The 23,239-nt window shown below is 35.2% G+C and overlaps 1 long non-coding RNA gene across 1 annotated transcript; it reads left to right on the forward strand.

Moving 5' to 3' along the window:
* The first annotated feature begins 1,799 nt into the window (after nucleotides 1-1,799).
* On the forward strand, nucleotides 1,800-14,332 carry LOC115946489 (uncharacterized). Its single transcript, XR_004080558.2, has 3 exons — nucleotides 1,800-1,920; nucleotides 2,349-2,458; nucleotides 12,997-14,332. It is a non-coding gene; the product is annotated as an uncharacterized lncRNA (long non-coding RNA).
* Nucleotides 14,333-23,239: the final 8,907 nt, after the last annotated feature.

Consider the following 23,239-nt stretch of genomic DNA (forward strand, 5'->3'; position numbering starts at 1 on the left):
GTCTGATGGATTCTATTTCAGATATACTTTTCAAATAATTTTCTTTATGTCATGCTTTTTCTTCTATGTAGTAAATTCCATATTTATAAAAACCTTTAAGCCACCTCATTGAGGATGTGAAATAAAACTTCATCTGTTGGCATAGTTCTCTTCACAGAACAAGATTTTAAGACTTTTGTATATTCTTGCTTTTTAGGATATTCTTTTGTGTGAGTTTTGTAAGGCAAAATGAAATAAACCTTTATTGTTCTACCCCTCATCTGCAGAATATAGTTTATTGCATCTATGTAGGGTATCAATTGCACATTTGTAGATGAGTTTTTTATGTATTCTGGTATATTTTAAAAAATCCCACCTTATTGCCTTGGTGCTTAACTGACTTTTTTATTTTGTCTTCTTGCTATCAGTAAAGTGTTAAAATTGTCATGCCAAGTGTCTGTAGCAGTCTTCTTGCACTGGGGTCAGTTTTAGCAGCACCATCAATGTGTACTTATGCTTCAGGAAGTTTAAAAAATGAGTATGCTTACAGAGCTGTAAAATACTCAGATCTGCTCAGTTTCACTTTGCTTTGACCCTAAAATGCAGATTTTCTGCCAGAGTTCCAAAACTGCAAAGTTAAATTCCAATCAAAAGATATGCTCATATGAGAATTCAGTTAAGCAGATCTTCAAACTTAAATTAAGAAGTGAAAGTATAGTACTTTTTCAATATATCAATCATCTTACTGGTAACAATTCTCTGTTTCTAGAGTACGGGATGGTATTTCTTTGTCTAGGTGTATTATTTTTCTCAATTTTCGGGTATGTTTATGTCCAACAGGTAATGCTGCTTTGATAACTTCAAAAGGAAGTTCGAAAGAACTGCCAGAACTTTACGTAGTATATGGTCAATAAATATAGACAGTTCTTTTCTGAATGACATGAATAACAGTTGTGCTTTGGATAAACCAAGCCTCCTTGCTGGAAACCTCATAGTACAAACATAAAGCCCAGAAGCTGTCACACACTCTAGCATTCCTAGAGAGCTAACTTCTCTTATTGATTTTTTTCCAGTTGTCACCTGTTTTTAGAGACTCAGTTTTGTGAATTTATTCCATAGTTAATATTTGAGTGGTGCAGTGCCAAAACTGGAATGTGGCACAGCAATATTTGTTTATTTGACTGTAATATAAAAGGATGCTTTCCATAGTGGAGATATTAGACTAAAAAAGGGACTAAAAGAAGGAGGTCAGGTCTCTACTGTTCTTATTTAAAAAGTAGGAAAAGATAATCAATTGATGGGTAAACAAAAATGATTTTGATAAGAAATAGGGATGGAAGAAGGCACTTAAGCCACATTTCTCCTGGGTACTTAAATATTTAGTTCTCACTAAAATCATATGAGTGCTAGGCATCAATATAGAAACCCAAGAGCATATGCACAACATTCTTCAAATCAGTGAGCTGCTTTTATATTCTTTCTTCCTAAAACCTTACTTTAGAAGGTAACCTTTTTTAATTGCATACTTCAGTCTGTAGCACTCAGAAGACTATATTTTATATTTTATTATGCTTCTGAGCAAAAAACAAGAGAAAAAAAAATTGTGCCCTGACTTCTTGTTTCAGCTAGAAATTTGTAACTTAATATAGGTTTTGCAGCTACAGAACAATATTCACCACCATTCAGTATTTTTATAGGAGGATGATAACAGATGGTACAGGTGAATTCATGTAAATGAGGTAAATTATTTTCTTTGATCTGTTTTTTTCACTTCTTTCTTTATATGATTTATTTTTTTTAAAGTTTAGCTGTTTTTTTTTTAAGAGGAGAAAATGGATTGCAATGATGCATCTTCTCAAAATAGAATGAAAAATCGCAGTTAAAGTAGCATTGAGCTTCTGGAAAGAAGTGATGCTGAAATTCATTTACTACAGGTTTAAGGTATGTTTTTTTCTTGAACCTTCATTGTTTTTGGAATATTCTGGGAAGAGAAGAATAATACTGTAACAGATTGAGAGCCTGTAATCAACAGGTCAGTAGGGCATCTGTAAGAAAATTTAGTTTTGATGTAGTTTTATAAAATTTGGGTTTATCTGTTTAGCGAGGAGACAACTTACAAAGAGGTAAGTTTTTTACTATTACTTATGTTTCACTGCGCATAGAGTTTTGAAATTTGTAAAAGTTGAAAGAAACAGCTTTTTTTATACTTAATAGACTTCCTATAATAAACAAATTACTTATAACAAATTTCACTAATTCCACCTTACTGTTCTTTTGAACAGTAAAAGATAGTGTGTAATGCAAAGAGCTAACTGTTATTGGTGCTTTTCTTGATTTTTGCCATATTCTTCTGTTTCTGTATATTTCAGACTTGATTGCAGCAAAGAGTGGAATACCAATCAGTAGAAGGTTGTTCTGGATGATCACCTTCCCATAGCAACTTGCTGTAGCTGAATACAGGAATAAAAGAATCTGTAAGGTAGCTTTATTTTTTTATTTGCATCATGAAATGTGAACTGTATTTGGATGGGCTGCTCAGTTTCAGCAGAATGAGCAATGAATTTGAGAGTTCTTAGTACAAATGTAATGGAAATTATGGGGCCATGGAACTTCCATTCATGAAAATGGATCACATCAAAAAATGTAATGTTAAATCGCTCATCACATCACATTGCACAGGATGAAATTTGAAAGATATCAGACCTTTCTTTTGCCTCAACAAACAGGTAGTTTCTCTGCATACGCAGAAGCTTTCCTTGAATTTTGTGGCCAAAGAGCAGAAAAGGGGCAATTAGTGAAACAAACTCAATACTTATCACAGCTGCTATGGGGTATCGAGAAGGGCATTTAGGAGGATCTTCTGAATTCTCAATAATGTTTTGAGTCTGTTAATTCTCCTGTTCTCACACATCCATATTCACTATTTATACTGAGAATTCACTGTCTGATGTGACTGAATTTTTAATGAACCTTTTGCTAGTTGTCCATTGCTACTTGTCATTAAGAAGGCTTCTTGAAGCTGCTTGCAGTTAGAACATATTGATTCATTTAGCATGACTCCTAACTGTGCTTGTGCATGAGAAATGGATGTCTCATCCTAAATTCTATTAATATGTTTCTATGTAGTGTTGAGTTATAGTACACATTTAATGATAAAATAACATTGGGTCTAGTTTATTTGCAATACCAAAGAAGTTATGGCAGTTATAATTCTTAGAAAAGAATCAATTTATTGTACTGTGTTTATTCTGTCTTTGCTGAGAGAGCCAATAATGTCAAGCCTACATAAAAGACCTCAGGCACAGCCCCCATTGTCTGGAAATTGTTATTTCTTCTAATGCTTTGCAATGAGTGATGAAACGGTTGGAAATAGCAAAAAAGTGGGAATGTGGATTGTCTAAAACTGTCTACCGCATCTTGAGACTTAGTATATAAAATTACCTCTTGAATTATTGCAGGCATTAAATGTGATGCAAATGCATTTCATGCGCCTAACAATTCTCCTAAAGGAAATGTCTGAAATAAAATGGTGGTGGCTTTGTAACTTTGGGAGCTTGAAGGATTAGGGAGAGGAGAATTTCTTACATTATATATCAAGTAAGAAGCTGAGGAGGAAATCTGACTCCACAAGAAGGAGTTGCATACATTATTTCTAAGTAGGAGTAAAAAAGTGTTTTTGGAATGAAATGGTGATGCTCCTCAAAAGTTTTTTCCTAATGGAAAAAGTCTGCCTTTAGGAATCTGTTTTCTTTTTGCCTTAATGTGACTGAGTTACATCTTTGAGAGTTTGCTTCCTATTCCACTAATTTCTCAGGGTCTTCAATTGCTGAGTAGAATTACTACTATGTAGTGTGAAGAAATGGGCATGTTAAATTTTCAGACGGTTAATTTGCAAGTAAGATCATGAAAGACATGTTTTCAGCACCATGCTCTCTAAAGTATGACTCTTTCACTGTACTTTTCATGTGCAATTGAGCTTGTAAACCTCTCATTTACTCTATTGCATCCCAGTTTCTTCTAGAAGATTTGCCTAAGTTTCTGCAGCATGTGTCAGAATTAATATGGGACTTTCACGTTATGCTGTTTTCCAGCAGGGAATCATTATTTTGTTTAAAACTGTGTGAAGCCAAGCAGACTGCAGTTCAGCTGAATCCTAAATTCAGAGGAATGCAGGTAGTATGCATACAGATGAACAAAAGCAAAACAATAGTAAAAAACAAGGCTAAAGTTCTGTGGATTCTTCCTTGTACATAGCGCTCATTAACAGGTGATGTTTCTTCAGATATGCTAGTTAATTTTAGATAGTGGAAAAAAGATTAATCTATTTTGTCTGTTTATTCTGCTGACTCTGAATACTATCACTAATATATGCATGCATCACAACAAAATGGGTTGCAGCCAAAGTGGATGCAAGCATTCACTTGCTATACATTGGCAAACCCTGCTCTTCACCCTGAAGGTTAAAAAAATACAACAGAAATCACGCAAAAGGAAAGCATTAAGATTTTGATCTTGATATTGTGCTTCCTGTACCTTCCCACGTTTCATTGGTTTTGTTTCCTGAGTTAATATATTATATATGAAATAAAAAATGATTCAGGGTGACTCATATCTTCATGTTTCATTGAAATTGTTGGTTTTGTCCCGTTTTATCTAGTGTTTTTGCTGCGTAATAGATAACTTTAGTGGGTTTATTATTATTTAATTATTTTCATTTTCGTCAATTTTCAGACTAGTGTAATGGTATCCTAATTCACAAGCAATACTTTCTGTTGATGGGACAGTGCATTGAAGACCCAGTTCTAATTTCAGCAGCAGTCGTAAAAATGGTGTCATAAAATAGAGATAAAGCATGTAAGTTTGAAGAATCTAAGTTTAAGGTATGATATAATAGAAAGTGCAATAGCATATCCCATATGGTGTTTCTTTCCCCACCTTTTTTTTGTGTTATCACCTCTCAAAAAATTGCATTTGGTACTGAGCTTAGGAGATAGTGTAGTTTCACTAATTTTTTTCTTCTGTTAATTTTTACTTGAGTAATTTATTTTTGCTGGTCTAACAACAGCTACTAATAAAAGATTGTGTCTTTTTGGATGCCAATACAACCCACTGAGAAACCTGTATGATAATATTTACCCTGAAAACTTGGCTCCTGAAGAGCCCCAGGACTGCAAAATACCTTGTGTACTCAGGTGTCATGTATTTCCTATATTTAGAACATGATTTCCTGGATTAAAAAAGTAACTGCTGACAGATCTGTGGGGAAATTTGCTTTGAGAAGGCATTTAACACACAGCAGTCACCAGTTTGCTTACTAATGTAGTTAGTACATGTAATTCATATACATTTACATGTACACATGTAAATATATTTTATGGCAGGGAAAAGAACTCTCTAGTTAAGAGATTACATGAGAATACCTGTGTTTTAACTGACGCAGGCAATTGTTTTGAAGTGTCTATGACACGATTCTTCTGAATTCTTTTAAATTCTTTTCAAAAAATTCAGAAAAGATGGACAGTTACAGAATAAGGTTGGGTTGTATTTGAAGCAAGATATCTTCCAGTTAGGATGGCACCATGATTTTCTGTACATTCAAAGAAAGGATTTTAAGTCAATTATAGGAAATTTTGTCCATTTATTTTTTTTTTCTCTGCTGTTCTTTGTTTACCATTGCAGGCTTCTTTAAATGGTTTGTATTCAGCAGGGGTTCATATTAAACTTGGTGTTTGAGTATATGACTTGGAAGAAACACCTTTTGTAAGATATTAGTACAACTGTAAACACAGATATGTGGATCTATGGAAACATGAACAATTACCAGAATCTCCACCATGATGAAATACTAAAGTGTGATCATATGCAGTACCATATATATACTGGTTTTGTATTTTAGTCAGACAATATTTCAGGATGCTTGTCCTTGCCATCATCTGTATATTTATCTGTACAATTTTGTTAGTAATTTTATTAAGATAGAATAATCTTCATTTCTCACTTAGCAATGCTGTTCAGGAAAACTTTCAGAATGACAAATATTTAAATGACTTTATAACTTAATTATCTATTTAAATGCTAAGCTAATTTACCCCACATCTCATCCTATTGAGTTAAATAAGTTTGTAAGATTTAGACGAACCTTGGAGAATTCTAAGGATGCACATTATCTGTGAAAATGTGTGCTGTTTAATTATTGCTTAATTAAATGTTGGTTAATTAATAGAAGGAAATTATTAATGATTTCTCAGAGGACTGGAAAAATGCTTCAGCCAAATGTTCTGAATTTATCCACGACAGGTAGTGTCAGAGTAAAAATCAATGCTCCTAAATGGGTTTCTAGTGATTGGGAAAATTTTCCTTTCAGCATTGGAAAGCTGCAATTATAATTTTATGTTATTAATGCAACATATATATGTGACTTACAAGCTGACAGCAAACTTTGTAGAATCTCCTACCACTTGGATGCCTTACCCTGTGGCTTTACCAGAACCACGACAAAAAAAAAATGTGGGGAAAAAACGTTTTTTGGTAACAGAATATTGGCCCAGCTGAGACGCACACATGCTTTTTTTTCTATCTTTTCTTTACTTCCACTTAAATTTAAGCTCAAGGTTGTGGAAACTTAGATGCATGCATTCCAAGGTCATCCTGGTAGCATTCACAAGGCTCACGGTGTTGTGTTTGACAATGGAACGCTACCTTCACTGAAGAGGAGGACTTGGGAACTTAGCGCTTTAGTGACATTTTGCTTTTGGAAATTTCATTTCCACTGTGAAAATCTTTTTGAGATGTACAATTTATGGGACACTTGGTCATTGCAGAATGATTATGCAAAGTTTCTTAATATGTGTTCAACCTCGTGCACCACAAGCAGTAAGTTATCTTGTCAAGGGTCATACCTTTAGCTATTTCAAATCCAACACACCAACTCTAAAACTGTGCAGTGAGATTTAGTTCCTGTGAGTTCTAAGTATTTTAGGACTGATTTTGCAGTGTGTTTTTTTTATGCTTGTTTGTTATTTTCTTTTTTTTTTGGGGGGGGGGGTTGTGTTTGTTTATTTTTTATGTGGGTTAATACAGGCAACTGCATAGAAAATGAAGTTCAATATCCATGCAGAGGGGCTGATTTAGCAATGTTTATGGCAGTATTACAGCTATTTTAAGATGAGTTTCAATATGTCAACATGACAAGCCAAAGGAGGAAGGGGAAAAGATGTTTGTATCATTAAAAACTCACAGCTGAGAAGGCTAATACTGTGAAAGGCTGATGATTCAAAAATCTTGTGGACTTCTGAATGAAAAACAAAATCTGAAAAAAAACCCAGATCTCAAATTAAGAAAACTTTGTTTGATTGTGTCGTGGTTTAAGCCCAGATGGCAGCCAAGATCCATGCTCACTCCCCTCCCCTTTCCTCCCCCCACTCCCGGGGAGGGGAATTGAAAGAATGTAACTCCCATGGGATAAGAACAGTCCAGTAACTAAGGTATAACGCAAATCACTACTGCTACCACCAATAATAATTACAATAAGGGAAACAACAAGGCAAAAAAACTGCTCACCACCCACCAACCAATACTCAGCCTGACCCGAGCAGTGATCTAGCTCTTCTGGGTAACTGCCCCCAGTTTGCATGCTGGGCATGATATACTCTGGTATGGAACACCTCTTTGGCTAGTTTGGGTCAGGTGTCCTGTCTCTGCTTCCCCTCCTCCCTGGCAGAGCATGAGACTCGGAAAGTCCTTGGTCAGAGTAAACATTACTGAGCAGCAACTAAAAACATCGGTGTTATCAGCATTGTTCCCAGGCTGAAAGTCAAAGCCACAGCACTGCACCAGCTACTAAGGAGAAAAATGACTGCTACTGCTGAGCCCAGGACAGATTGGAATTTGAAAGTAGTGAAAGCATAGTAAAAATCAGTGTTCACTATAAATCAATGTTAATAGTAAAGATCAGGGGTGCATTTCTGTGAAAAATGCTCTGAGATTATAATGCAATACTGGACAAAGCAGCATTATAAAGTTAGAATATGTTTACATACAAATTTTAAAATATTTAAACACATCTGTTACATTCAATTTACATAATTTAGTAGAAGAAATAATTACTACTTTTATTAGAATAAATAATGAGGCTTGTAGAATTAGGTATAGACGTTAGCATTTGGTTACCATTATTTCCCCAAGGCATACTCCTCTGACATGCACTGCATGCCTCTTATCTGCATTGCAGTTTTCTGTTACATATTCTATTCTTGTTCCATGTTTGGGATCTCCAGGGATTTACAGCACTGATCACAGAAGACACTTTCACCCTAAATGTTGTGAGTGTTCTTGTATTTTAAGTAAATAATAGTAGAAGAGAATATAATTGAGCATTTGTTAAATTTGCTAGGATAGCAGTCTACATAGACTATCGTATCTCTCTGTCACTGTTCTTGCTGCAGTGTTTTACTGAAGCCAGACCTTGTTCTCTTGAGATCAGTGAAGTGTATTCCAAAACAGATATGACAAAAAGACAAAGAGAGATTAAGTAAGTGTGCAAGAACCTGGTTGATCCTGTTGGGTTTTTGTTTGTGTTGGGCTTTTTTTTTTAAAAAAAAGTGGTTTTGACCTGTGCTGTTTGCTTTATTTTAATATCAAGTAGAATTTCAAGGAACTGGAAATGAAAGTTAGTAGTAAACAATGAACAAAAATCTGAACTCTTAAATGCTTCTACACTTTTATTCATGGGGAATAAATATAGTAATCAAAGCTAGTAGATTTTGTAACAACGAATTTTCATGGGAGCACTATAATGAATCTGTAGATTTGGAGGGTATTAAGACTACAGTGGCCAACCAATTACTTTTGGAACAATATTTCTTTGGATAAATCGTTCTGATGAAGTCTTCACACTGAAAGAGTCCAGCTAAAATGTTACTGGGATGGCAGCAATTATGTACAATGAAATGTATTGGTTGGCTAGAAATAGAATGTGTTGAAATAATAGGTGCTATTTTGTCCTCTTAACAAGCATTATTTGGATGATTAGTTTATCAAAGACATCTTAAAATTTTCATTCTGGATAGATGTGTTCATCCTGTATAAAGCTTTAATGCTTTCTGTGTTTGACTAAACTTACCTGACTCAAAGCAGAAGGCTTGGCGTTTCCTTAACTATCACTCACAGTCGTTTGTTAGTTGAATTGCAAGCAGCAAAAGAAAATAATAGCAATAAAAGTGCAAGGTGAATTTATTGTAACACAGGACTGTTTTCTTAACTACCATACATCTTTCTGAAAGGAAGAGTTGTGTCAACAGCCGCTGGGGTATTAGTCATGTCGTCCGCTCAACAATGTTCTCCAGTGGTGCTTTGAACATCATTGCTATTTAGCAGCAAACAGGGCAAAGTGTTCTTCAGGAACCAAATGTATCTAAATCAATCAACAGGCTTATTATCTCTGTAACAGCGTGTATGAATAAGAAGCACTGCTAATAACTGTGCTTATCCTGTTGGATGTGTTATCCCAACTTCACAATGTGTCACAGAGCAAGAAAACAAATCGATGTTTTTCACTTGAAGCTAAAATGTTTCTAGGATCATTTAATAGTGCCTCTCTATTAATGTAGCTTTCTCTCAATATGTAATGTTCTACTGCAATAGGCAGATATGAATTTAGCATATGTAAAATAGCTCTAGTTTGAAAGTTGATCAACTTTAAAATTATAGCTATTTTTTTTTTCGACTGGTGTAGATGACAGGCACTTAAGCTGAGCATGTTTGTGGAGGTAATTTTGAAAGCTCTGGTGACACTTCTATATTCCTTTTAGTATCCAAGCTAGGGTGGTTAAAGTACCTTGGGGTTGTACATAGCATAGACCAGTATCTTTGGAACATACTACAGATATTAACTTTGGTTTATTCTCAGTATCTAGTACGGTAGTTATCATAGAGACAATATAGAAATTCTATTTTTCTCTAAGGATGACACAATGGAGAATTCGAAATATTCAAATAAAATGTGGGATTATTTTTTTTTTCTATCTATACAAATAATGTGATAATCTAAAGATTTTCCTGCAGTATTATTTGTTCACTTAGGGACAAAACTGCACTAATATTTCTCAGTGCCATCATTTATCCTGCTCAGTATTAAAAAAGCTTATATGGTTACAAGTGATGAATGGAGAACATACAGAGATTAATGAAACTTACAAGTGATGAATGGAGAACATACAGAGATTAATGAAACCTCTGTGTATCACACATAGGAAGATATCTTTGAAAGTTAAAAATAAAAGGACAACATTTTTTATCTTATGGTGCTTTTTATAGATTCCAGCACATTAAATGAGCAAGGTCATGCAGTCAGAAATAGAAGTTGTAATAATACTTCAGATAGAGGCTTGAGAGTTTGGACACAATAGCTGTATTTTAAAGGTGAAAATGTAATATATGACACCAATGCTTGATAATTTCACTACAATAAAAATCTAACTAGTAGGCTAAGTCATTATCAACAACTTAAAATATTTTTAATGTCGTATGAGGGAAATATCACAGTGTTATCACCAGTAGCTTGTTAAAGGAAGCTGCAGCTATTACTGCTATTTCACAGCTGACCGCGTTTCAAACTTAAGTTTTTATTTTGCATAGTAATGTAATCTGTATTATTTCTTCCCCACATTTTTTCTATAGACTTATTCCAGTAATTGAGTAGATCAGGATGGTTATGGTAAATTAAGTAATGTTATAATTTAAACAGCTTTTTGAGCATTTATAACTGTTAACAAGTGTATCACTCTCCAAGAGGTATCATCTTTGTGAAAATACCACCAAGTAGTTCACTCATAACTGTTCTCTTTGGTCCACAGCTTGGAATATTTATGAAGTGACCCATGTAGTGCCAAAGAAGAGAAGGACTTGACAAAAAACGCTTGAAATTTCTGTGAAAATAACCAGATGAAAGTTGCAATTCAAAATTTCTAGATAATAAATAGTTTGGACTTATCATGATAGAGCTTAAATTTTATGTTTACAATTTAAAAAATCCATAACAAATATGGAAAGGTGCTGTTTACTTTGTCATAACACATTTAGTCTTAAATTTGATATCAGTTAGGGAAAAGGTGATCACTTTTCCTTAACTTTTGCAACAAATCTGTGGCAAACCTAAAAATATGCTGATGACACTACTGCTTAGGGCAGAGCATGAAAAATCGTGATCTACTCTCCCACACTAATGCAGGTGGCTTATTAAGAAAATAAGTTATGGAGCAATAAAAGGTGAATCAAAAGTCACCAACTCACAGAATTGTTTTAAGCTTTTTTCTCTGACTCTATCATTTTGGGAAAATTAAATGCAGGCTATTTGCATGGGTTAAATAGATAAAGCTTCTGTATTTGCATGTAACATATTTTTCCAGACAATGGACATTGTTTTTCTAGTAGTAAACTTCACTGTGTATTTCAGATATGTTTGATAGGAAAACAGGAATGGAGAAATCAATTTGCTCCCACTACACTCGGGGGCTACATTTCCTCTTTTAAACAGGAATGGATACTAACCCCAAGCTAGAAAGGGAGAATTTACAATAACGCGTAGCGACAGGTCAAGGGAAATGGTTTTAAATTGAAAGAGGGTAGATTTAGGTTAGACTTCAGGAAGAAATTTTCTTCACTATGAAGGTTGTGAGAGAACTGGAACAGGTTTCCCAGAGAAATTGTGGATGCCCCATCCCTGGTAGTGTTCAAGGTCAAACTGGGGCTTTGAGCAACCTGGTTTAGTGGAAAGTATCCCTGCTTCTGGCAGGGGGATGGAACTAGGGATCTTTAAGGTCCCTTCCAACCCAAACCATTCTGTGATTCTATGAATGTAATGTTTATGTATTGCAGCTGAATTGACTCCTAAACAAAACTTATTTTCAGAGGTTCATCTTCATCCCAGTAAGTGAAACTTTGCAGTGCCTATGCAAACAGAGGCAACAAAATTATCTGCTAGCAATGTATTTTCAGACTGCAATTATACACATACCTAAATATCAATACTATTACAGAATTAAAAATTCAATATTGCAAGGATCCTTTTAAAATTGTTGTGATTAGCTGTTAATTATGCAGAGGTAATTAAAGACATAACTCAAATGATGTCTTTATTTACTTAAATAGAACATGCACTCACTACTGATAATTGCAGTAACTATAGCTACCATTAAATGAGACTGAGAGCAATCTGTCAAAGACAAATTTACTACAGTCATGGCTGTAGTAATTCTGCCTTAAAAAACAACACTGAATTTTGAAGTTACGCCATTTTAGAAGAAAGATGCCTAGTCATTAATGCTCTAGGTATTTAAAAGAATTGAGCAATTCTTGGGCTGAGTGTAATAATTATTCTTATGGCCTGAATAAAAGGAAAAGTAATACTTTGTCTTATGCCTTCCCAGTCTAAACAAGTAATTACTGAGTGTCATACTTCAATTATGCTTTAAAATAAGAAGTAAATTCAGGTCTTCTGTGATCCTGTTGAAGTCACATAGCTATGCCTTGGCCTTCAGAAGTAGTGCAGGCTGGGCAGTATAAATATATTTAAGGCTAGCTTTTAGTAGTACTGGCCAAAAATATGAGATTCTATCTCCTTAGAACATGATAAGTATGCATTTTGATGTGAAAGAAAAACAAATGCATACCTTTGTCCTTGAATGATCCAGCACCTGGATTGCTGTGCCCTGAGTTTACACGTTTGAAGCTATGTAATTTTACAGGCTTCAAGTATATTTTGTGACCAGGAGAAAATGTTGAGTAAAACAGTGAGTGAAACAAGGTACCATTGGTATGAATAAGAAGTATTGTTGGTAATGAGTTGGTTGTACACCATCACAAAGGTACAAGTGCCTTTCTTCTCTTTCCACATTCATAGCACAGTTTCAGGTTTTCTTCCTCCTTTCAAATGAAGACATCATCCTTCTGCTTTCATTCTCCCTGCTTTCCAGCCTCACAGCGTATACCCCTGCTTAATTTTCTTCTGTTTCCCCACAGATTGTCACCCAATACCCTCCTGCCTCCACCTCACCAAGAGTGACACTCACTGTCCTGCTTTGCCTATGCTTTATTCAGAAGCTCACAGTCTGTTAACAATGGCAGTTCTGCAGCAGACACTGTGGAAAGAACAACCTGGGGAAGGACTAAAAGAGTTTATCTGACTCTCACAAGCAGTGGACTATTGAAAGAATCATCTGAATTTGTTTGCAAGTGATGTACTGAGAAAAGACACAGCTTTAAGTAACTTTGGATGTGTTCAAAAGTTCAAAATTGGAGTAAACCAGCTGTATCTACAAAATAACAGAAGCCTTTGCTCATGATTACAATGAATGTTTCAAGTTTTTGGCTCTGAAGCACAAATGATGCCAGGTACTTTGACTGCAAAGCACTGGAGTATTTAAACTGGTAACTTTTTCAAGCAGTAGCTTCTTGTTGATGTATTTTAATGAAAAAAGATTTATGCAAAAACCACAAAATTGCATGATGTTCTTAGAAAAAGACATCTGACTACAAATGCTGCTGTCAGGCTGCTCAAATGCCTGTAAAACCCACTGAAGTAAGGAAATAATAATGAAAAATAACAATGTAGACCTTGTGCAGATCAAATTTATACAAATTCTCAGTTCTTTTCTGCACAGAGAATTTATAGATTCTAAGTAAGTAAGAAGAAAAAGTAAGAAGAAAAGTAAGATAAGTAAGAAGAAAAAAAATGCAGAACAGAAAAAAGGAATTTGAGCATCCACATTTATTACAAATATAGTTATGCTGTACAAGATATGAGTATCAGAGAAGTGAGATAAATATCAACACATTTCATAGGGGATTTTATGATCTGGAAGTGCTCTGAGAGCCATTAAATTGGTTGACTGATGCTTGGCTTCTTAATGAGAAGCAAACCATAACAGCCAAGCTTCAGACATTTCACAAAACATAAAAAGGATAACTTTTTTTTACCCTAAAGAGCTAAGTAAAAAATGCTAAAAAGAATACTGAAGTGTGATGACTATGTTTAAAATGAGATTATATACTAAAACTGTTAGGAAAAAATAGAAAAGAAAATAGTATTATTTGCTATATCAGAAGTGAAAAAGGAAAGGAAGATTATAAAAAGAGATGGAATGATAAAAGATAATAGAATATCAAACCAAGTCAAAGGTACCTTGTTCTTTCATCTGGAAGCTTCTTTGGCTTTCCAGATTATTTCTGATTTAAGATGCTGAAGCAGTGGGGTCTTTTTTAAATTACATTTTATTCTTCTCACACGTGAACTGATGATGTTGTCCTCTCAGATTTCAGTTGTCATTATTTTGTCTTGCATCATGTATATTTCTGATTTTTGTGGGTTTTTTACATGTAGAAATATTATATATATATTTCTAGACATATTTTTTCATGTATTTCTGTATCAATTTACTAGATACATTTCTGCATGCATGATTTCTATATACATAGCCACATGTACTTTTCTATGTATGATTTATCTATTTCTGTATGTTAACTTATATATTATATATGGAAACTAAATGCATATGTGTATGTGAGGGAAGGAATGCCATTCAGAGGGACCTTGACACACTTGTGAGGTGGGCTGATGCCAACCTCATGAAGTTTAACCATGCCAAGTGCAAGGTCCTACACCTGGGTGGGAGCAATCCCAGGCACAGCTACAGGTTGGGCAAAAAGGAAATTCATGGTAGTCCTGCGGAGAAGGACTTGGGGGTGTTGGTCAATGAGAAAATGAACATGAGCCAGCAGTGTGCACTCACAGCCCAGAAAGCCAACCGTATCCTGGGCTGCATCAGAAGGAGCATGACCAGCAGGTCAAAGGACGTGATCCTGCCCCTCTACTCTGCTCTCATGAGACCTCACTTGGGGTATTGTGTGCAGTTCTGGTGTCCTCAACATAAAAAGAACATGGAACTGTTGGAACAAGTCCAGAGGAGGGCCACGAGGATGATCAGGGGACTGGAGCACCTCCCATATGAAGACAGGCTGAGAAAGTTGGGGCTATTCAGCCTGGAGAAGAGAAAGCTGCATGGAGACCTCATAGCAGCCTTCCAGTATCTGAAGGGGACCTATAGGGATGCTGGGGAGGGACTATTCATTAGGGACTGTAGTGATAGGACAAGGGGTAACGGGTTGAAACTTAAACAACAGCAGAGGTTTAGACTTGATATAATGAAGAAATTCTTTACTGTGAGGGTGGTGAGGTACTGGAATGGGTTGCCCAGGGAGGTAGTGAATGCTCCATCCCTGGCAGTGTTCAAGACCAGGTTGGATGAAGCCTTGGGTGATAACAATGAGGTTTTAAGGCTAGAATACAGTGTGAAGTCAGAAGTGGCAGAGGAATGACAGAAGAAGGATTTATGGGGTAGCTTTAGGCCCTAGCCAATGGACTTGCTGCTGAAGGGAAGCATGAAGAAAAGCAGGCACTCTCAGCTTTTGCAACCTGCTTTGGAGAACATGTGCTGTGGTTATCAATCAGCTCTCATTGTGGACCAGTCCAAATAAAATCACCCTACTAAATTGCCACTGGTGATTTCAGACCTGTTGCAAGGCTCTGTTATTGGGTGACAGAAATGAAAAAAACGACTTAGGGCATAAGCAGGAAGCAAACTGTATTGTTGGGCTTTTCTAGCTGCTTCTTCTGTTGACCTTTGAGGGAAACCTTTAACTAACTGGGTTTTTTTTTTTTTTGGAAGTCTTAGCTCCTATGAGAGGAAGAGGATTGTGATTATTCTAGCTATAGAAATAATTAAAGTTATTATGCACACAAGTTGCTTTCAGTTTTTGTTATACTTTAAGAACAATATCTACAAAACCCCACCTACAGAAATTATTTAAAATTCAAATAACAGCAATATTAAATCTGTTAAAAAGCCTTCAAACGATAAACCTTTGAACACGATAAACATTTTAAAGGATACAAGATTAATCCTTACTATAGTATGGTTGTTTTGTTTACTTTAATATGGACAGATTACAAACATTACTTTCCCTTACAAACCTGAACTTGAACAGAAAGGTTTAGTTTAAGTGTTACCCATTCTGCAAATTTTTTTTACCCTTGAATGGAGTATGTTCTTACGCCAGTTTTGCCCAAATGGGTCTTTCTGTTCTTCTTTTTATGGCAAAACTTGATAATGTATTGAATTATTTGAAAAGTTAAAGCTGTTGCTTTAACTATTCTGTTTGCTTGTCAGATTTTGAGTCAGCTATTTTAGCCTGTGCCTTAACTGCCAACAAAAAGACACAGACAAAACTTTTGTAATTAAGGTATACCATGATTACATGAATGTATGTTGGGATACAGCCTTACAGCTGAAACTGTAAGGGTTACAGTAGCTAGGGGATTTATCACAGCCAATGCAATTCCTCTTGATTTTGAGAAAAACTTCCTGATAAAGAACACTCCAGTTACCTATTACATGTTTGTTACTGTGCAAAACCTAGTTCTGAATTTTTCTTTTATTGTTCCTGGAAAGCTGGAACACAAAAATATCAATGAAAAGAGCCATGAATTTTAATCATTTTCCTTTGGTCTAGAAACTGAGTCACAATCATAGGGACAGTGTTCTTCCATCTTCCATTTCTTACTATTCCTATTTCTGTTTTATTCCTTATATTTTACATTAAAATTATATGTTTTAGTAGTCATTTAGTAATAGAGCTAACATCTGACACCCAGGCTTTGTCTTACATTTATTCTTTTTCCTTTATCAGAGAGAAAATACAATAATGTGTCTCGTTTTAACACAGCTTTTTTTATTTGCTGGTTTCCTTTGACAGACTTTGTGATTTATGTATCTGTGGTCTGAATTATGTAGGAGGTGGCAATTCAAGGGAATGAGTCTTGCACTTGGAATATGGTTTGTACTGTCTCATCTGTAATAAGGGAATTCATTCTATTGTCTTTGCCTTATTTTTGGGTAACTATTCTGCGTGAAAGGGCTCCTGTTTCTGAGGGATGGAGATGTTAGGCTCATGAGATTTTTACCATATTTACTTTTCTCACTCTGGATTATGTCAGGATTATGACAGAGTAAGCCTTCACTGACGCTTTCTAGTTTGTACACAATTGACATTCTGAAATGAAGAAGAAAAAATGCTGATTGAACATTTTTTATGTTTTGGGGTTTTTTTATTCAATAAAATAACTTGAGAAATCATTAAGTTGAACTAACAGATGTGGAGTATTTGGGAACAAATTCAACTATGCTGTTTACATTGTAAATTCACTTGAAGTTAAATGTATATTCACCTTCAAAAGGTCAAATGGGAGAGAATGCTACTGTCCAGGGTATTGCACAGATATGTATTTGTTACTGCTCCTTAAGTCCCTCACAAGGACTTAGGTCTTGGGTATTAGTTAACCAGACCTAACAGAAGGCTGCAGCAGTTTGTAAATTGACCTTTGTTATTTTGATCTCTTCTGATTTAGACTCCTCTTTGGATGTTACTGCCCAACGAGGCTGATACAAGCAAGCTGAAGTGTGGTCTGTTGCTCCAGGTTTCATCTCTAATACATTCTCATTTTATATGACACAATATTTCAGATAACGTGCTTCTGGAGAGCATAAATTGTGAACTTTCCATTAAAAGTACCCACACAGTTTGTAATTGTTGATGAGTATATGAGTATACTTGTAGTACAGTACAAAACTCCTCCGAAGCACATAAAATGGTATGTTTCTGTGGAGAATTAAGTATGCATTGTTGCATGGGAAAAAGCCTGAAGGGGACTTGATCCCATCAGATGAAATAGGAATATATGGAGTATTCAAACAGGAAAGACAACCACTGTAAAAATAGTATAAAAAACATGTTTATTTTCTCTAGTAACTGAAAAGTAAGTTTCTGAACTTGAAGCTGAACTTCCCTAATGTATGCTGGTGACAGAAGTCTTATCTCTGTGTAATGGTGTACTGCATTAAAGTAGTATGGATATTGTTATCCTGAAAAAGCCTTGCAAGCAGAGGTCAAAGCTGGTAGACAGTACACTAAACATTTATCTGGAATTATGGATATCATGTTACCTTGATTCTGCTTGCTTGCTGATAAATGATTATTAAAATTTAACTCTGGAAGCATTCATTTCTTCAAACAAGATATTTTAAATTTGTCAGTTTCTTTATTTTCATGTCCACCAAGTTTCGATTCTTCTGTCTCGATCTTTTATATGTTTTATTTCAAAAGGTAATTTCATGATACCAGATCTGTTTATAGAAATGGCTGCATGGTGTTTAGCTGCCTACCGAGGTTAACCCATAACATATGGAAATCAGATTTATTGCTTCTGAAAGGTTTGTATTGCTCTGATAAGGCAAGCCTTTTTTGTATCTGCAGGATGCTAACAGGGCAAGTTTCCTTTATTATCTCAGCAAAGTTAGTCCTGGATAGGAGGTGCTGGATTTTCTTGGAGATTAGTAGCTTTGTGTTTTGACCTTGGCTATTTTTACCCTGCATTCCACTAGTTAGGAAGAAGTGTGATTGTGTAAAAGATTTATGTGGAAGCTAATGTATCTTTAGTGGCTCTCTGACACTTGTCAGCTTTAAATGTTTTACTTGAAACTGTTAACCAACAGTTTTCTTGGTCTGGTTTGATAATCCATTGAAATATCATTGATTTCATATCTCCTACTAACTCACTATATGAAAACTTTGAAAATCTTCTGTGATGCTTTTTCAGGGCTTACAATCTGTTCTCTCAAAGGTACTAAAGCTGAAATAGCCATTACAGGGATTTTATCCAAGTCATGATAGCTGAAAAGTGATGAGTGTTTTCTGTTTACTACAAGCTAAACCAGGGTTGCTTCTAAAGGATCTTAAGTGCACTGTGGCTTTTAGATGGTTGAAGGCTTAATTCAGAACTCATTGAAATTGATAGAATTATCTGCTGATTTTGATAGTCTGTAGTAAACTTCATTAGCAAAAACCAAAAATAGTTCCAGAGTATTTGAGAGAATTAGCATCTTTGTGATCTCTTTCAATTGTATTATTTACCATTTAAAAATAACTGAGAAAGTCTTTCAAAGAAAGCAGAAAAGAAGGATGAAATTCCAATGCGCATAAATGCATGGCTTGGATGAGATACAGAAGTACAGCTTCATGTGACAGAAGCTGCGGAGGAAGAGATATTTGCACCAACAGTGACCAGATTGTATGCACATACTGCCTTAGAAAAACAGAAACCAAGGACTTCCTGAAAGACCCTCCTTAACAGGAACAAGGCTTTGCAGCCCAGCAGATTTTGCTATGAGGTGTTTAGAGCTGACATAATTTTGAAGCCACAGAATCGTGTTTTCTCTTTTGTTCAGTTTAAAATTTTAGTTCACAGCTCTTCCACCAACTCCACTTATAAGTAATCTGCACACATTTTGAGGGAACTGCATCACACTGATACCATGGACTGTGAGCAGAAGGGCAAAAAATCTATCTCAATGCTGGAACAACTCAGGCAATAGCAGATACACACAGGTGAGTAGGCATGGCCTCAGAAAAAAAAAGAGGCTGTTCAGGGACAAGTAAGTATTCAAAAGCATGCCAGTTTCTCTTGGATACACCAAGTACTGAAAGTGCATTGCTGGTGCAAATATTGTGCTGCTTCGAGCCATCGTGGAGTTTCAGATTCAGGAAAGCTTGACTTGCACCTTCTTAATTCAGTCAAATGTCAATGGGTTTAGTAGTTCATTAGGGCAGTGTAGAGACAAAGGTTTACACTTTGTTGTAATCTCTAGTCATATTTTAAGTGATAATTTCTACTGACAGTGGAGGTGGTTCTTCAGTCAGTAGTTCTTAGAATCAGAAAAGTCTGAGCTGTTGCATTGAAATATTGTTTTAGTTTGTGAAAGAAAAGGTGGTAAACATAAGGAAGAGTTGTAGGTGGATTTTTTCATTTATTTATTCTACCTGCACCTATTAAGGTGTGCAAATAGGTCAATTAAACACCTTTTAAGGGATGATTGCTTAGTAAACAAATTGGGATACCAGCATGTAAAACATGTTTTGTCTCTGCCTAAACAAGGTAGTTGGCCAAATCGGCTTTTTTTTCCTCTTGTTTCCAAATTCTTTATCTATATTAGACAGCTCCTGTGATGACCTCGTTGCGTGTAAACCTTGTGAGATACTCAGATATTATATAATGAAGCATATGTACTGTATATGCCAGATAAATTTATACATTTAGACTACCTAGAAATTCTGAGATACATCCAGGCGTGTATGTTACGCATGCATAGATAGCAATACAAGCTTTTCTTTTAATAGCAGAAAATAACTGTTACTTTTCTCGATAAGGAGGTTACTGAGAATGAAATACTTGAAAATAATATTTTGTGATGGCATCTGTAGTCTTAAAAGGGTCTAGAAAAATGATAAAGTCTATTGTTTTGGAGCAAAGTCTCCTCTGATGTATTATAGAAGGGATCAGTTCATCAGTTACTGTCATATTTGTGTTGAGTGGAGGGATGTAAGCCAGGTTATTGAATATATATGAGCAAGATTTAGTGTCAGCCTTGTGTCACAGTTGTCTGCATGAAGCCTCAGGCATCTGGTATTTAACTGTAGATACTTTATGGGATAAATCTTTAGGTACCAAAAGGGCAGCTGTTTAGAAGTGGTTCCTTTAGATAAACTAAAACTGTACTGGAAAACACATCAACCATTTTAGATAACAATAACAATTGAAATTATATTGCTCTATAGTTGTTGAAGATATTTAGTGTTTTAAAGATTTTTAGATGAGTTTTATCAAATAAAATACTGTTGATTAGATCAGATACACAGCATATGGTTGCGCTCCTTTTGCAAAAGTAAGCACTCAGAGTAGATGCTACAGTTATTGATAGCTCTTTGTTTTTAAAATTTTTTAAGGTTCTTTGTGTCTTTTTTATGGGTGCCTTTTTGTGGGAGATAATCAAGTCTCAAGCTGGATTTCTGAAGAGATCTTTTTCTTCATTTATCCTGAAATCCTGAGATCAAAGACAAATGTGTCCTTTGGTTTTGGCTCTGAAGTCTACCTTCTACAATCTCTGAGGAGCCTAGAATACACCAGTGCACTACAGTCAGGCTCTATAAACAAAAGACTTCTCATAGTCCCTGGCTCTACCAGAAGGACTTGTTACTGGCATGTTTCAAAACTTTGTGTTGCATTGCACTGTACCTGAGCAGCACCTTCTGTGTGGAAGCAGAGCCAAAGATAGTAGAATAAAGCAGATGACTAATATTAAGAATACTAAATGCATACTAAATAATAAAGTTAATTAAATTTAGATGAAGAAACATCCATATCAGTAGTTGAAAAGTTCTTAAACTTGACTAAAAGAACCCAGAAGTTAATGATAGAGAAGGAAAAAAAAATCTTAGAAATAATGTTCTTTGATTATTTATCACCATGTCCTACCAGAAGCCGTTAAACTAATATAGAACTTGGAATGCATGCTTGAGAGAAAAACAGGACAGATTCCTTGATGTCTTTCAAAGGACTCTTGGGGAACTACATATACAGATTTTAATGAACTATATTTACATTTTCCAGATGTTTTATTGAAATACATTCAGATGTAAAATAAATCAGTAGACTATGTAATGAAATCAAGCTCTATAAAGCAAAGAAGAAAACCAATCTCTCCAACAGCATAGTTTCTAATGGTCTTTTCTTTTAAAATTATAAATCCACCAAATTTAAATATTTATGGCCTTAGTGTTTAAAAATAATCTCCAAGCTTGTCTGTCAGCTTGCTGAACTCTATGATAAAGACAGATATTCTTTGGCTCTATGAACCTCTTGATTATTTATCCTGACTGGGTGACAAAAGAACAAATTACAGCCTGCATGAAAGCCAGCTATATTTACTATAGAAAGCTGGGGATGCTAAGGCTGCTGGCTGTAGTTTACAATAGTTTAAAAAAGGATAATGAAACTTTAGCTTCCTTTTAGGTATGGAAAAAATTCAACCTGACAATAGTTGGCATTTATTGACCCTTTCTATTAACCTTTTTCTAGAGCAATTACTTTTCTCTACTTCTAGATTATACATGAGAATGAACGTTCTTTTTTTCCCCAAGATTTTTTACTAGTAGTTTCAAAACATTCACACTATTTCAGACATCTGAATTATGTAATTTCACTACCTTTGTTTTAAAAATAAGATTTCTGAACTGTTCTGGTACTTTCTCGTTTTTCCCTGTTATCTTATGTAGTTTTCAAATTTGCTGCTCTTTCCATCTCTGTTCTTCAGGCATTCAGTATTCACCTTGCTAGGCAGAGACAAACATGGGATATCTCTGGCTTTTCCCAGCACATCCAGGTGAAAAATAGGTCAGGTTCTGGGGTAGGACGTAAGGTCTGTCCCATTCCAAACTCACATGGAAAAGTTACTTACAATGTTATTTAAGGTTGTACTTGAATGCAAGGTCCACTCCCTTTTATTAAAAATGTTAGATTCAATCTTAGCTATGGTTCTTGCTACGGTTTGAACAGTAAGAATGAAATGTTAGAAACAGTGAGACCCAGCTGGGTCCCTTATCTCATTTATGCTTGTAATGCTGCTGCAGGTCAAGCAATAGCCTGAATAGCTTGTATTATTTCAGAATAAGTGATCCATTTATAAGTAGATAGATTGCTCTTCTGCAGTATTTTAGCATCTTCATAAATGTAATGATTACAGTTGTAGATTAAGAAAAACACGGATGGGGCAGCTGTCTCAGTTGTGCATAATTGCATTTTTATGCATGCTGCTAGTATAAGAACAACCACTCATCTTGAGGACAAAGGAACAGAATGCACTAAATATGATGTATCAGGCTCAAGGCTGCAGAGCTATGCTCTATTAGCAACCTGGCATTGCTTCTTTTAACTATAGTTCTTACTACAACTGCACTGGTTACATTTGCCTTTGTTTGCACAGTTTAATCCTGTTCTTAAAGCAGATCCATTTAGTATTTTGTGTTTGGTTTTGTTTTTTTTTTTAACCCCATTTACGTTTGTCTCCAACATATGCTAGCACTTTTATAATATAACTTTGTAGTTTTCTTAAAGTCAGTGACTCACCCATTATAGATTCCCATGTACTCCAAGCTTTGTACCATAGAAAAATTTTCTCCTGCTCGATCTTTTCTTATTATTTGAATTCAGAAATCGTGTACAAAAATAATGTTCATACAGATTTAATATCTCAAAAATGTCTTTAATCTTTTTATTGCTTATTATTCCAGGATTTTATCCCTAGTCCTCCATTAG

Source organism: Melopsittacus undulatus, chromosome 7, assembly GCF_012275295.1.
Source record: "Melopsittacus undulatus isolate bMelUnd1 chromosome 7, bMelUnd1.mat.Z, whole genome shotgun sequence".
Classification (NCBI taxonomy): domain Eukaryota; kingdom Metazoa; phylum Chordata; class Aves; order Psittaciformes; family Psittaculidae; genus Melopsittacus; species Melopsittacus undulatus.